The 12,555-nt window shown below is 45.2% G+C and overlaps 1 non-coding gene and 1 pseudogene across 1 annotated transcript; one reads left to right on the forward strand and one right to left on the reverse strand.

Moving 5' to 3' along the window:
• LOC144673446 (uncharacterized) overlaps positions 1 to 8,811 on the reverse strand; it is a 35,472-nt pseudogene extending 26,661 nt beyond the window's left edge.
• A 425-nt stretch (positions 8,812 to 9,236) lies between these two features.
• trnan-guu (transfer RNA asparagine (anticodon GUU)) lies at positions 9,237 to 9,310 on the forward strand. Its single transcript has one exon. It is a non-coding gene; the product is annotated as a tRNA-Asn (tRNA).
• The last annotated feature ends 3,245 nt before the right edge of the window (positions 9,311 to 12,555 follow it).

Here is a 12,555-nt window from a genome sequence, read left to right on the forward strand (position 1 = left end):
TTTCTCCAACTGGAGTTGACAATATGTCTGATCATTCACTTCAGTGATTACTCGAAACAAAACATTAATCTGATACCCCCTGACTGATCATACAGAATAGCAGATGTTAACCTTGTGTCCAAAACTTATTGTGTGGACATTTAATGAGTGATTATGAAGGTGGTTTCTCCCAATGTCCCAGAGTTTCCTTCCTTCCTTCTCTCCCTCTCTAACTAAGTTAAACCTGGGATCAGTCTCATGGCCCATTCTGGTTCCTGCTTCTCTTCCTGATGACTAATTAACTCCAATTAAATACTGAGAAGACTGAAGACACTGTTTTCAGTCCCTGCTCCAATCTCCATTTCCCAGATACCAACTCCATCCCTCTCCCTGGGAACAGTCTGAGATTAAACCAGTCTGTTCACAACCTCGGTGTTACATTTCATCTCGAAATGAGCTGCTGACCTCATGTCTGTGCCATCACTAAGATCGCCTGTTTCCACCTCCGTAATATCACCTGACCTCACCCCTGTCTCAGGAGTGTCTCATCTGCTGCTGAAATCCTTATCACGGCCATGTTTACCTCCAGACCGGACCATTCCAACACACACCTGGCTGGTCTCCCACATTCTACCCTCTGTAACCTTGAAGACATCCATATTTTTGCTGTCTGTGTCTTCACTCACAGCTAGGCCCGTTCCCTGACCTTCCTTGGCTCCTGTTTAAGGAACAACTCGATTTTAAAAATCTCATCCTTGTTTTCAAATCCCCCAATGGCCTCCTCTCTTCTCTGTGTGTCTCCTGCAGACCCACAACCCTCTATAATATCTGCACTGCTCTAATTCTAGCAGTCCCTGTTTTAATTGCTCCACCATTAGTGTCCGTGCCTTCAGTTCCCTCGACCCCAAGCTCTGAAATTCTCTCCCTTTGTCTACCACACTTTCCCCCTTTAAGACAATTGAGTATTAATAAAAAAAGACATTCTGTCAAAACATTTTATCTTGTACTCATCAGGATAGAGGGAAGAAAACCAAATTTCAAAAGTTATCAGTCAGGCTAGTAATGTGTCTCACGTACACTTGCTAGAAGCTACGTATGTTCATCCACAGGGACCTGTCCTCTGCAGGCAGAAAGAACAAGTCCAGGCAAGGGGTGTTTTGTGGAATTAAACAAAAGCAGAGGGGATTTCAGCTCCTGGCTGTATTGTCCATGGCAACAACCAATCAGCACCCTTTTCTCGTGCAGTATAAATTGTGGTTCCCTTTGAAATTTGGGATTCTTGCGTCTGTCCTGGTGAGTGCAACAGGAAAAGCTTTGACAGCTTGTCTCTTTTTTCGTTAATAATCAAATTCTGTACAAACAAGCGACTATTTAAGTATTTTGGTCACCTCCTTCTGTGTCTGAATGTTATACTTTATTTTATGATTTCCTGTGAAGCTCACTGGGATGATGTATGATGTTAATAGAAGTTGTTGTTGTTTCTGACTGTTACCCTGATCTCTGATTTATTGTCACTCCTGCGGGTCATTCATCCGGGTCTGCAACCTCTGTAAAAATGGCGCCCACGCATGCACCCTGTTGGACATTGCCACTTACAAAGATGGTGACCGCACATGCGCTCTGCTGCTTCTTGCCCCCTATAAAGATGGTGACCGCACATGCGCTCTGCTGCTCCTTGCCCCTATAAAGATGGTGACCGCACATGCGCTCTGCTGCTCCTTGCCCCCTATAAAGTTGGCGGCCTTTAACTCGGGCCTACTTCCGGAGAAATGGCCTAATCTGTGGTTGGAAGGATGGTTCCTTATTGAGGGTTTAGGACAGAGACCGTGAATTCATAAAGCCTCCCAACTCACCCGCCAGCCCTATCTATTCTCACGGGTATTTTTTTCCAGCTCTCAGTCCGCACTCGGTCATTGTAAACCCCGCATTTTAAATCCGCTCGCTACAGCTCTCGTCACGCCTGATTTCACGTCTACACATGCTCCAGCTTATAATGATTGACGGCAGCTCCGGACCAATAGGGACAGGGGGCGGGACTGGAGGACCAGCGGGACCGGCTGTTCTTCCGGCCAATCGGAGTGAATGAGGGGCGTGGCCGGGTTTGAATTGGAGCATGCGCAACGCGGGTGGGAATCGGGATGAAGGCGGTCGGATTGAAAGTCCAGCGGCTGAGAATGGGCCGATTGCAGGAGAAAAATGGAGCCGGAGGGTGGACTGGGAGGATTCACAAACACCCGGTGTAGGACTCCAAACCCGGATTACAAACTCCCGGAGCCCAGTTTACACCGACTGTTTGGAAACTGCTTTTACAGGGGGTTAGAAGGGGACGATTTACACACAGCAAACTCAAACCCAGAGAAATAATTGTGTGGGAAAAGCACCAACATTTTCAAAATCCTGGTTAGACTGCACCTGAACCACTGTAATAAAAATAAAAAATGCTGGAAGTGCTCAGCAGGCCTGGCAGCATCTGTGGAGAGAAACAGAGTTAATGTTTCGAGTCAACATGACCTTTCATCAGGACAGGAATACTGTGTTCAGTTCTGGGCATCACACTTTAGGAAGGATAGACTATATTGGCCTTAGTGGGAGAGCAGTGCAGATGTACCTGAATAACAACTGGACACCAAGCGTTAAATTATGAGGAGTGGTCAAACAAATGCATCAGAGTAATTACAGCACAGAAAGAGGCCATTCAGCCCATTGAGTCCATGCCAGCTCTCTGTAGAGCTGTCCAGTCTGTCTCATTGCCCCGCTGTGTCTTCAACCCCCTGCATGTTTATTTCTCTTAAATGCTGGTCCAATTTCATTTTAAAGCATTGATCATGTCTGCTTCCAGCCTGCTCGTAGGCAGTGAGTTCTGGGTTATTACCACTTGTTGTGTAAAATATTCCTCCCTGCATTTGCCCTGTATCTATTGCCCATAACCTTCAATATGTGTCCCCCTAATCTTTGTACCATCACCAGATGGAAACAACATTTTATTTGTCCACCTTATCTGAACCTGTCACTATCTTGTCCACCTCTATCCAATCTCCCCTCAACTCTGTAACTCCAAGAAGAACAACTTCAGCTTCTCCAATCTCACTTTGTAACCGAATTCCCTTTTTCCTGGAACCATTCTGGTAAATCTCCTCCGCAACCTCTCAAGGACCCTCACACCTTTCCTAAAGTGTGGAGACCCGAACTGGATGCAATACTCCTGTTGTGACCTAACCGGAGCTTTATAACGGGTCAGCTTATTTTCCCTGCGTTTATACACATGAAATCTGCTTATGAAGCCCACGATCTCATTTATTTTGCGAACTGTTCTATCAATATGTCCTTTCGCCTTCAAATGTGTATCCACATCAACACCCAGTTCCCCCAGTCCCTACACACTCTTTAGGACTGTACCATTGAGTACCCTATTCATTCTGCCAATATTCATCATCTCACTGTGAGGTTTGTATTCCCTGGAATTTAGACGATTGAGGAGGACTTTCTCGAAGTTTTCACGATATAAATTGGAAATGGTGTGGTAGATAGAGGGGAACAATTTCCATTGGTTGGGGAATCCAGGACTGAGGAACATAGTCTAAAACTTAGAGCCAGACCTTTCAGGAGTGAGATTAGGAAAATCTTCTCCAGGTAAAGTTGGGAGAAGTTTGGAATTCTCTTCCTGAATTAGCAGTTCATGCTTGATCAATGTTCAGTTTCAATCTGGCGTTGATAGATCCTTCCTAACACAAGGTATAAATCAAGGGACAGGAGACAAAGGGTCACAGATCAGCCGTGATCTGATTGCATAGTGGGACAGACTCGAGGGGCTAAATGGCCAACTCCTAGAATCATTGAAACTGAGAGCACAGAAGGAGGCCATTCAACCCTTTGTGCTTGTGCTGCCTCTTTGAAAGAGCAGTTGTGTTTAGTCCCACACACCCACTTTCTATTTGTAACCCTGTAAGTTCCTCAATCCCAAATCCCTGTCAACTCCCTTTTAAAATTCCTGATAGAATCAGGTTCCAGCACCTTTTCAGGTAGAATGTTCCCGATCCTGACAACTCTCTGTTGATGCAGAAATTGCTGAACTCGATGTTGAGTCCGGAAGGTTGTAAAGTGCCGAATTGAAAGATGAACTGCTGTTCCTCGACCTCCCATTGAGCTTCATTGAAACACTGCAGGAGGCCAAGGACAGAGAGGTCAGAGTGGGAGAGGGGTGGAGAATTAAAATGAGAAGTGACCGGAAGCTCAGGGTCAAGCTGACAGACTGAACGGAGGTTGTTCCACAAAGTGATCACCCAATCTGTGTTTGGTCTTCCCAATGTAGAGCAGATCACATCGTGAGCAGTGAATACAGGAACTAAACTGCAAGAAGTACAAATAAATCACTGTTTGGTTTCATCTTGCACAACTTTGAGAACAGCCTGAATGAAGATACTTTACTTGAAGAATAAAGGTTAAAATATAATTACATTGTCTATCTCAGGGTGTAATCCAAGAACAACACCTTGTATTTACAGGAAGGGTTGTGGGGCTGGAGGAGGTTACAGAGATACTGAGGATCCGGTTGACATTGTCTATCCCACTGGTGTCAAATTCATTTTCCATTGTGGCTCTGATCCAATATCCTGACACTGGGTGAGGGCCACATTCAGCAGAATTTATAAAAATGGAACTAGATACAAATAAACTATATCAGTATTTACTGACACCTCGATTTTATTTATTGTTCCTGCTGCTCCCGGTATCCGGCATCTCTTCGCTTGAACCATCATATCGACACTTGGGGCAAATGACTGGGCTGAGGCCTGACTCAGATAAAAACACGAGGACCACTTGTCACCACAGAATCATAGAAATTATAGCACAGAGGAGGCGATTCAGCCCATCATGTCTGTACTGGCTGAAAATGAGCAATCCAGTCTAATCCCGCTTCCCAGCTCTCGGTCTGTAATCCTGTAGGTTACAGCACATCCAGTGTATATCCCAGTACTTTTTAAATCTGTGTATCTCTGCCTCCACCACCCTTTCAGTCAGTGAGTTCCAAGACCCACCACCCTCTGGGTAAAAGCATTATTGAACTCCCCTCTAATCCTTCCACTAATTACTTTAAATCTCTATCCTCTTGGTTCTGACCTCTGTAAATGAAATAGGTCCTTCCTATCTGGGACCCTCATAATTTTTACACCTCAATTAAATCTCCCCTCTTCCTCCCCTGTCCCAAAGAAAACAATCCCAGCCTCTCCAATCTTTCCTCAGAGTTAAAATTCTCCAGTCCTGCCAACATCTCGGTCAATCTCTTCTGCGCCTGCTCTAGTGTGATCACATCCTTCCTGTAATGTGCTGACTACAACTGGACTCAGTACTCTAGCTGTGCTCTAACTAGTGTTTTTTATAGTTCTAGAATAACCGCGCTCTCACCTTCCATTAACTTCAATGTGATAAAAACTGACACCTGGAATCTGTCAGCATTTGAAATATATTTACAAATGATTCAAGGGTTTCTTCCAGATGGGATCTTTCTCTGTTCTGTCTATTCGAGGTGTTAGATAACAGACTTTCTCATGGGAATATCGAGCTGGTATTTTGGGCCGTGGTGTGTTTACTCGTTCATCTTGTTGACTCTAAATGGTGAATCTTGTGGATTCAGACACCAGATAATCAAGCTCACAACAATAGATTGTCTCACGCTGACTTTATTAACAGCACCACAGTAATACAGACAGGGTATAGTTCCCCAATCCAGAGAACAGGGATAATGTTGGGGTAGACTCCTCATTGTTCGAGGGCCCAAACTGTAAGTGATTTAATCATTTCCTGTGGGTCCTCTCCTGACTGAAGAGTTCGGTGTGGGATCAACCTGGACATCCACAGAACTGACCGTTCATATTATTGTTGGTGGTGCTTGGGTTAACTTCTGCAGCTGTGCCACCTCTGACATTCCTCTGGGCACGTCGGATGTTGAGTTTGGTGTAGATGGTCCTTGAAACACGCTGAACCAAATTTCAGTGCTTGCCTCCACATATACACTCATAGACGTTTAGAACACAGAAGAAGGTCATTCGGCCCATTGTGTCCACGCTGCTCACAAAGTTCTGACTAACTAATCCCATTATCCAGCGCTTGGCCCATGGCTCTGGAGGCTAAGGCAATGCAAGTGAGTAATTAAATACTTCTTAAATATTACAAGAATTTCTGACTCAACCACCCAATCATTTACACCCTTTCAGGCAGAGAGTTCTAGACTCCCACCACCCTCTGGGTGAAAAAACAATTCTCCTGAACTCCCCTCTTAGCCTTCTACCTCTTACCTTAAATCTGTGCCCCCCGGTTATTGACCCCTCTACTAATGGAAAAAGTGCCTTCCAATCCACCCAACTATGCCCCTCATAATCTTATACACCTCTATCAGGTCCCCTTCGCTGTTCTTGGGAAAACAGCCCCAGCCTATCCAATATTTCCTCATAGCTCAGACCCTCCAGCACGGGCAGTATCCTGGTAAATCTCCTCCGCACCCTCTCCAGTGCAATCATATCCTTCCTATAAAGTAGTGACCAGAACTCGGCCGGTCGACTGCAGTGTTTTCCGAGGAGAGACGGTCTGCAATGCAGAAGTTTGTGAGGCTCTTTTTTAGGGTGTCCTTGTATCGGTTGTACTGACCACCTTGATGTTGTTTGCCCTGAGACAGTTCCCCATGGAAGATCAGCTTGGGAATTCTGTGATTGTCCATGTGGGAACATGGCCTGGCCATCGGAGCTGAATTTTCTGGAGGGTGGTCTCCAAGCTGTTGAACCCAGCGTGTTGGAGAATCTCGTTTCTGATTTTTGTCCTGCCATCTAATTCTCAGGATGGACCTCGGGTGTCTTTGCTGGAAGTGTTCCAGAGCTTTGATGTGGCTCCAAAAGCAGACCCAGGATTCTGCTCCATACAGCAGGGTGGTCAGGACAATGGCCTGGTAAAGTTTGATTTTAGTTTTCAGTTTAATGCCATGCTGCTTCCAGACAGATAATACCATGGATTTAGACTAGATTGCACAGGAGGTCACGGGATATACAGCAGAGAACCAGGCCATTCAGCCCAATCAGTCCATGCTGGTGTTTACGCTCCACTCGAGCCTCCTCCCATTTTTTCTCAGCTAAATCTATCAATGTAATCATCTATTCCCTTCTTTCTCATAGAGCTATCCATTTCCCCCTGAAATGCACCTATTTTATTCACTTCCTGATGCAAATTCTATGCAATTCACCCCTGTCCCAAGAGGATGGATCTTTGGTCCAGTGGGCTAGTGGAAGGGAGGGAAGCAGCAGAGGCAGCTGATCAGATTGTCTCAATATTAGTGACAAAGAAGCTCCATGAGCTCCTCACACTTGTTGTTGGAGGTGTGGATGGAGGAGACAGGGGAGAAGGAGAGTCTTTCAAAAGGAAATAACTTGTGTTAAAGGTACTAAAAAGACTCAATACACTGTATTTAACACACAGCACTTCAAAAATACAAATGGCCCCCTATAACTGGGCTGGAGTTTATGAAGATCAATAGAAACCGACTCCATTGAATATAGTTCAGTCCTGGATGTGATTATCAGCAAATCCCAATCACTGTAGTTACTTGTGAACGTGTTGGTGCCTCAGCAGGTTGGATGATCGAGTCAATCCCTTCCCACACTCCATACAGGTGAACGGTCTCTCCCCAGTGTGAATTCTTTGGTGTACCATAAGGTCAGATGACCATCTGAACCCAGTCCCACAGTGAGAGCACCTGAACGGTCTCTCGTCAGTGTGAACACGTTGATGGGACATCAGGTTCCCGGAACTTTTGAAGCACTTCCCGCAGTCTGGGCATTTAAAAGTTTTCTCCCCAGTGTGAACCCGCTGGTGTTTCAGCAGGATGGATGGATCAATGAATCCCTTACCACACTCGGAGCAGGTGAATGGTCTCTCCCCAGTTTGTATTCGCTGGTGTCTCTGCAGGCTGGATAACTGAGTGAATCTCTTCCCACACTCTGAGCAGGTGAAGGGTATTTCCCCAGTGTGAGTTTGTTGGTGTCTCAGCAGGTTAGATACACTGATGAATCCCTTCCCACACTCAGAGCAGTTGAAAGGCCTCTCCCCAGTGTGAATTCGCTGATGTGTCAGGAGGTGGTGTAACTGAGTGAAGCACTTCCCACACTCGGAGCAGGTGAACGGTCTCTCCCCATGGTGAATTCGTTGATGTGTCAGGAGGTGGTGTAACTGAGTGAATCCCTTCTCACACTCGGAGCAGGTGAATGGTCTCTCCCCGTTGTGAACTCGCTGCTGTCTCAGCAGGGTGGATAACTGAGTAAATCCCTTCCCGCACTCGGAGCAGGTGAACGGTCTCTCCCCAGTGTGACTGCGTCGATGAGTTTCCAGGTCACGCTCCCACTATCAAAGGTAAACTAACCATTGCCTTGGGTGGTAACTGCTCCAAATTAGAACATAACAAACAGGAGCAGGGATTGACCATTTTGCACCTCGAGCACCTCATCGTGCCAGAGAATCAGAGCTAAGGGGAGGCCATTCAGCCCGGGTCATAGGAACAAAGGACTCAGGGGCAGGAGTAGGCCATTCAGCTCCTTGACCCTGCTTCACCATTCATTGAGGTCATGGCTGATCTGGTTGTGGCCTCAACTCCACTTTCCTGTCTGCCCCCCATAACCTTCGACCCCCTTGTCTATAAAAAAATCTGTCTAATTCAGCCTTGTGTAAATTCAATGACCAAACCTCTGATGAAAATAAGTCCACAGGCTAATGACCCACTGAGGAAAAAAAATCTCCTTAACTCCATCGGAAAAGGGAGATCTCTTACTCTTCTGGAAACTAACTAACCTGCATTTCCCCGCGTTTTCCCCGGAGACCTGCATTTTCTGTCCAATTCTCCTTTGAAATCCGTGATTGAATCTGCCTCCCCCACACTGTCAGGTAGTGCATTCCAGATCCTAACCACTCGCTGTGTAACAGAGAAACCCCTTTAGAATTATTGGCTTCGGGACAATCATAATACTTGGTAACAGAAAAACACCGAGAGGCTCGAAGGGAGACGGCAACAGTTGTAGGGGAGCTGGTTCCTGGGGACATGGATGTGTCTGCAGTGGGTGGGATCAGACTGTTTCCATGTATTCACAATGAATGTCCCACCCTTTATTTGGGAAGAGTAAAACTGATAGGGAATAATTGTCATTGCTTTTCAGCAATCTGAAGCTTTCACTCGCTGAGCCATTGCTTTAGGATACCTTACAGAGCGCAGGTACTTTTATTAAGTCTCTGTGGCGCAATTGGTCAGCGCGTTCGGCTGTTAACTGAAAGGTTGGTGGTTCGAGACAACCCAGGGACGAAACTGCCACTGTTTTCTCCCCATCATCACTCATTAACGCTCTGCTTTGTTCTGGGGCCCTGAAACCAGAAAAAAATCCCCCAGCCTCACGTTGAAAACTCGGCTGTCGCCCATTGAGTTCCCACACCAAGCTCTGTTTATGGATATTCATTTCAGATATAACAAAGAATATGAACGATAATGTACCCCCATCTAAATCAATAGAGATCTATGAGGCTATTGGTTGAAACAAACACATCAATTAATCGCCTCTTCCTTAGCTCCACGGTGAGTGAGACAGGAAAAAGTAACAATATTCCAGCCCCACACTCTCCAATCACCCGCTGCCAGTGGAAACATCTTATTTTGCTGAATGTTATCTTCAGAAATGGTGAAGAGCGAATCTAATGTGGCTGCAAGATCCAGCATTCAGTTCACATTCAACAACAAACAGGAATGGGAGCGATACAACTTCTCCACACAACTGGGAGATAATGTTTTTCCCTTGCATTGAGATAACCACTGCACTACAGAAACAATGGGCAGAGCCACAGGGACTGACTTAGAATATCAAACCGTGCAGTCTTACTGCGCTTCCAAACCCTGTTTTGTGGAAGTACAATTCGGCTGAAAAACATAACCATGCGGCAGAAAAAATGACCTGACATTAGAATCATAAAATGACAGAGCACATCAGCAGGTCATTCAACACTTCACACATGTGTGAACTATCTCACTGCAATTCGTCTCATTTATTTTCTCTTTCTCATAAACGTGCCTTTTGGAGAAATTTATTCAAAGCCTGGGGAAGTGCCAATGTCACATGGCTGTGAGATAATGTATTTGGCTATTATTTGCCAACAAGCGGGAATTGTGCAGCTTCTCATAATTAGATGATCCAGTTTTGATAATATTTTTGCCAGTTTTCGAGCTGGCGACCTTGCACATGTGAAGCGAATGTGATAATCACTATTTGTTTCTTTATTCATTTATGGGATGTGGGCATTGCTGGCTAGGTCACTACACCACAGAAACAATTTGTGAGAAAAAGTCAAAGGGACTTGTATTGAATTTCAAACTGTGTAGACCTGCTGCACTGCAAAATCCTGTTTTACAGGAATAGAACTGGGATGGGACATTTTGGAATGCTGCAGAGAAATTGATCTAATTGCAAACTGACACAGCTCATCAGGTGGCCATTCGACCCATCGGGTGTGTGCTTTCTTCAAAGAGCTATCCACTTAGTTCCAATATCATTCTCTTCCTTCTTAAAGCTGCAGGGTTTTTTTCCATTTCAAATAAGTACCCAATCCCCTTTTGAAAACTCTGAGTTAAGAAAACTAATGCTGAAGGAGGTGCAGGAGCTTCTGCAGTGTCCATGCTCAGTGTGTGAAAATTAACAAAGCTTCCCTGACTCAATGACACGGAGAGTTGGACTGGGGATTCATGTGTTGTCTTCGAAATAAAAATAAATATTTATTTGTGCAATTGACATCACATTGAATATTTGAAAGAAGTTCATTCTGACCAAGCATCTCCTCATTTTTCTCAGTCAATATATACAATTTAACTCCCCGTGCTAGACAACCTGTGACAGAGGCTGTTATAGAAAAGAGGGAAAGTTTTGCTGCAGCTATACAAAGCCCTGGTTAGATCACACCTGGAGGACTGTGTATAGTTCTGGGAACCGCACCTTATAAAAGGATTAATATTGGTCTTGGAAACAGGGCAGTGCTGATCCAGCAGAATGTCAGTTCTGGAATGTAAGTGGACTTTCTCCCCTCCGTAAATTGAGGTCATCCAAAACTGCTGCCCGTGTCTTCACTCACAGGAAGTCCCATTCCCCTCTCACCCCTCTGCTCGCTGACCGACATTGGCTCCCGGTCAAATAATTTATCTACTTCAAAATTTCTTATCCTTGTGTTCAATTCCCTCCTTCCTCTCGCCCCTCACTATCTCTGTGATCTCCTCGAACCCCACAAGCCTCTGAGATGCCTGTGCTCCTTTAATTCTGGCCTCTTGTACATTCTGAATCAGAATCGCTCCATCATTGGTGACCGTGGTTTCATTTAACGAGGCTCTGGAATTCCCTCCCTAAACCTCTCCGCCTCTACCTCACTTTCCTCCTTTAAGACTCTTCTTAAAACCTTCCTCTTTGACCAAGCTTTTGGTCATCTGGCCTAACATCTCCTTATGTGTGTCAGTGTCAGGCTCTGTTAGATAATGACCCTGTGAACCATCTTTGGTGGTTTCATTGAAGGCGCTATCTAAATATAAGCTGTTGTTGTAATGGGGCACACAGAGAACGAGAAAAGTTCCTCTTGTACCTTTCACCCTGATAGTTTTTGATCTGAAGTTGCACAACTAAAGTGAATAAAGTTTGTTCTGTTAAAAATATGTCCATTCCCTTGGGTACTGAACCACATTGACACACATAGACCAACGGAAAGAAGAAACCATGGGAGTGTTTGTCTGTTTTTGATGCCATTTATCCAATAATTAATTCCACTGGCATATTATCAAAATCAGTAATGATGAGAACTGGAGCCGGTAGGATTTGTACCTCTGTGAGGAGACTCCACAGGATTCCAGCCCCATCCCCTTATCCACTCCGCCGTGAACACAGGACCGATTCTGACATCATTGCTATTTGTATAAAGTCGGAGACGGATACATTAGACGGTCGTTCACTTGCCGACCCTGTGGAAGAGCAACTCAGCAACTATAATTCCACATCCCGCCTTTACCAATATTTCTTTCGTCTCCTCGTTCTTCCTGTCAGAATACAACACCGCACACTCAACGTGACGTGATATCTGTTTGTCTATCTGGGGCTGCTAAATATTTGGCAGCGGTGAGACTAGAGCCTTAATCCAGCGGCTTAGACCACTCGGCCACGCTACCACATCGCTGAAGTTTGTTAATCATTTCCTTAACTGGTGTTGAAATAGAACAAAAGCAACAGAGCAGGAATTGACCATTCGGAATCTGGAGACAGCTCCATTAGTTAATCAGATCATCCTGCACTTTGTAACAAACAGAAATTATCTCCACTCAAAAGCACAATGAGCTGCAGTGAAGGGTTGGCACCATTTAAACTGTCATTCAACTGGTCTGGCTCCAAATCTCCTGCTGCAAATGACAAGAAAACTTCTCACTGAATTCATTCCGGGTCTTGACTTCAGGAGGACAGGACACAAGGTAATAAAGTACATTTCGATAGATGGGTTATAATATGGAAGAATAACCGGGAAAGAGCATCCGTG

The sequence above is a fragment of the Cetorhinus maximus genome, unplaced genomic scaffold (genome assembly GCF_964194155.1).
Source record: "Cetorhinus maximus unplaced genomic scaffold, sCetMax3.hap1.1 HAP1_SCAFFOLD_366, whole genome shotgun sequence".
Taxonomy (NCBI): domain Eukaryota; kingdom Metazoa; phylum Chordata; class Chondrichthyes; order Lamniformes; family Cetorhinidae; genus Cetorhinus; species Cetorhinus maximus.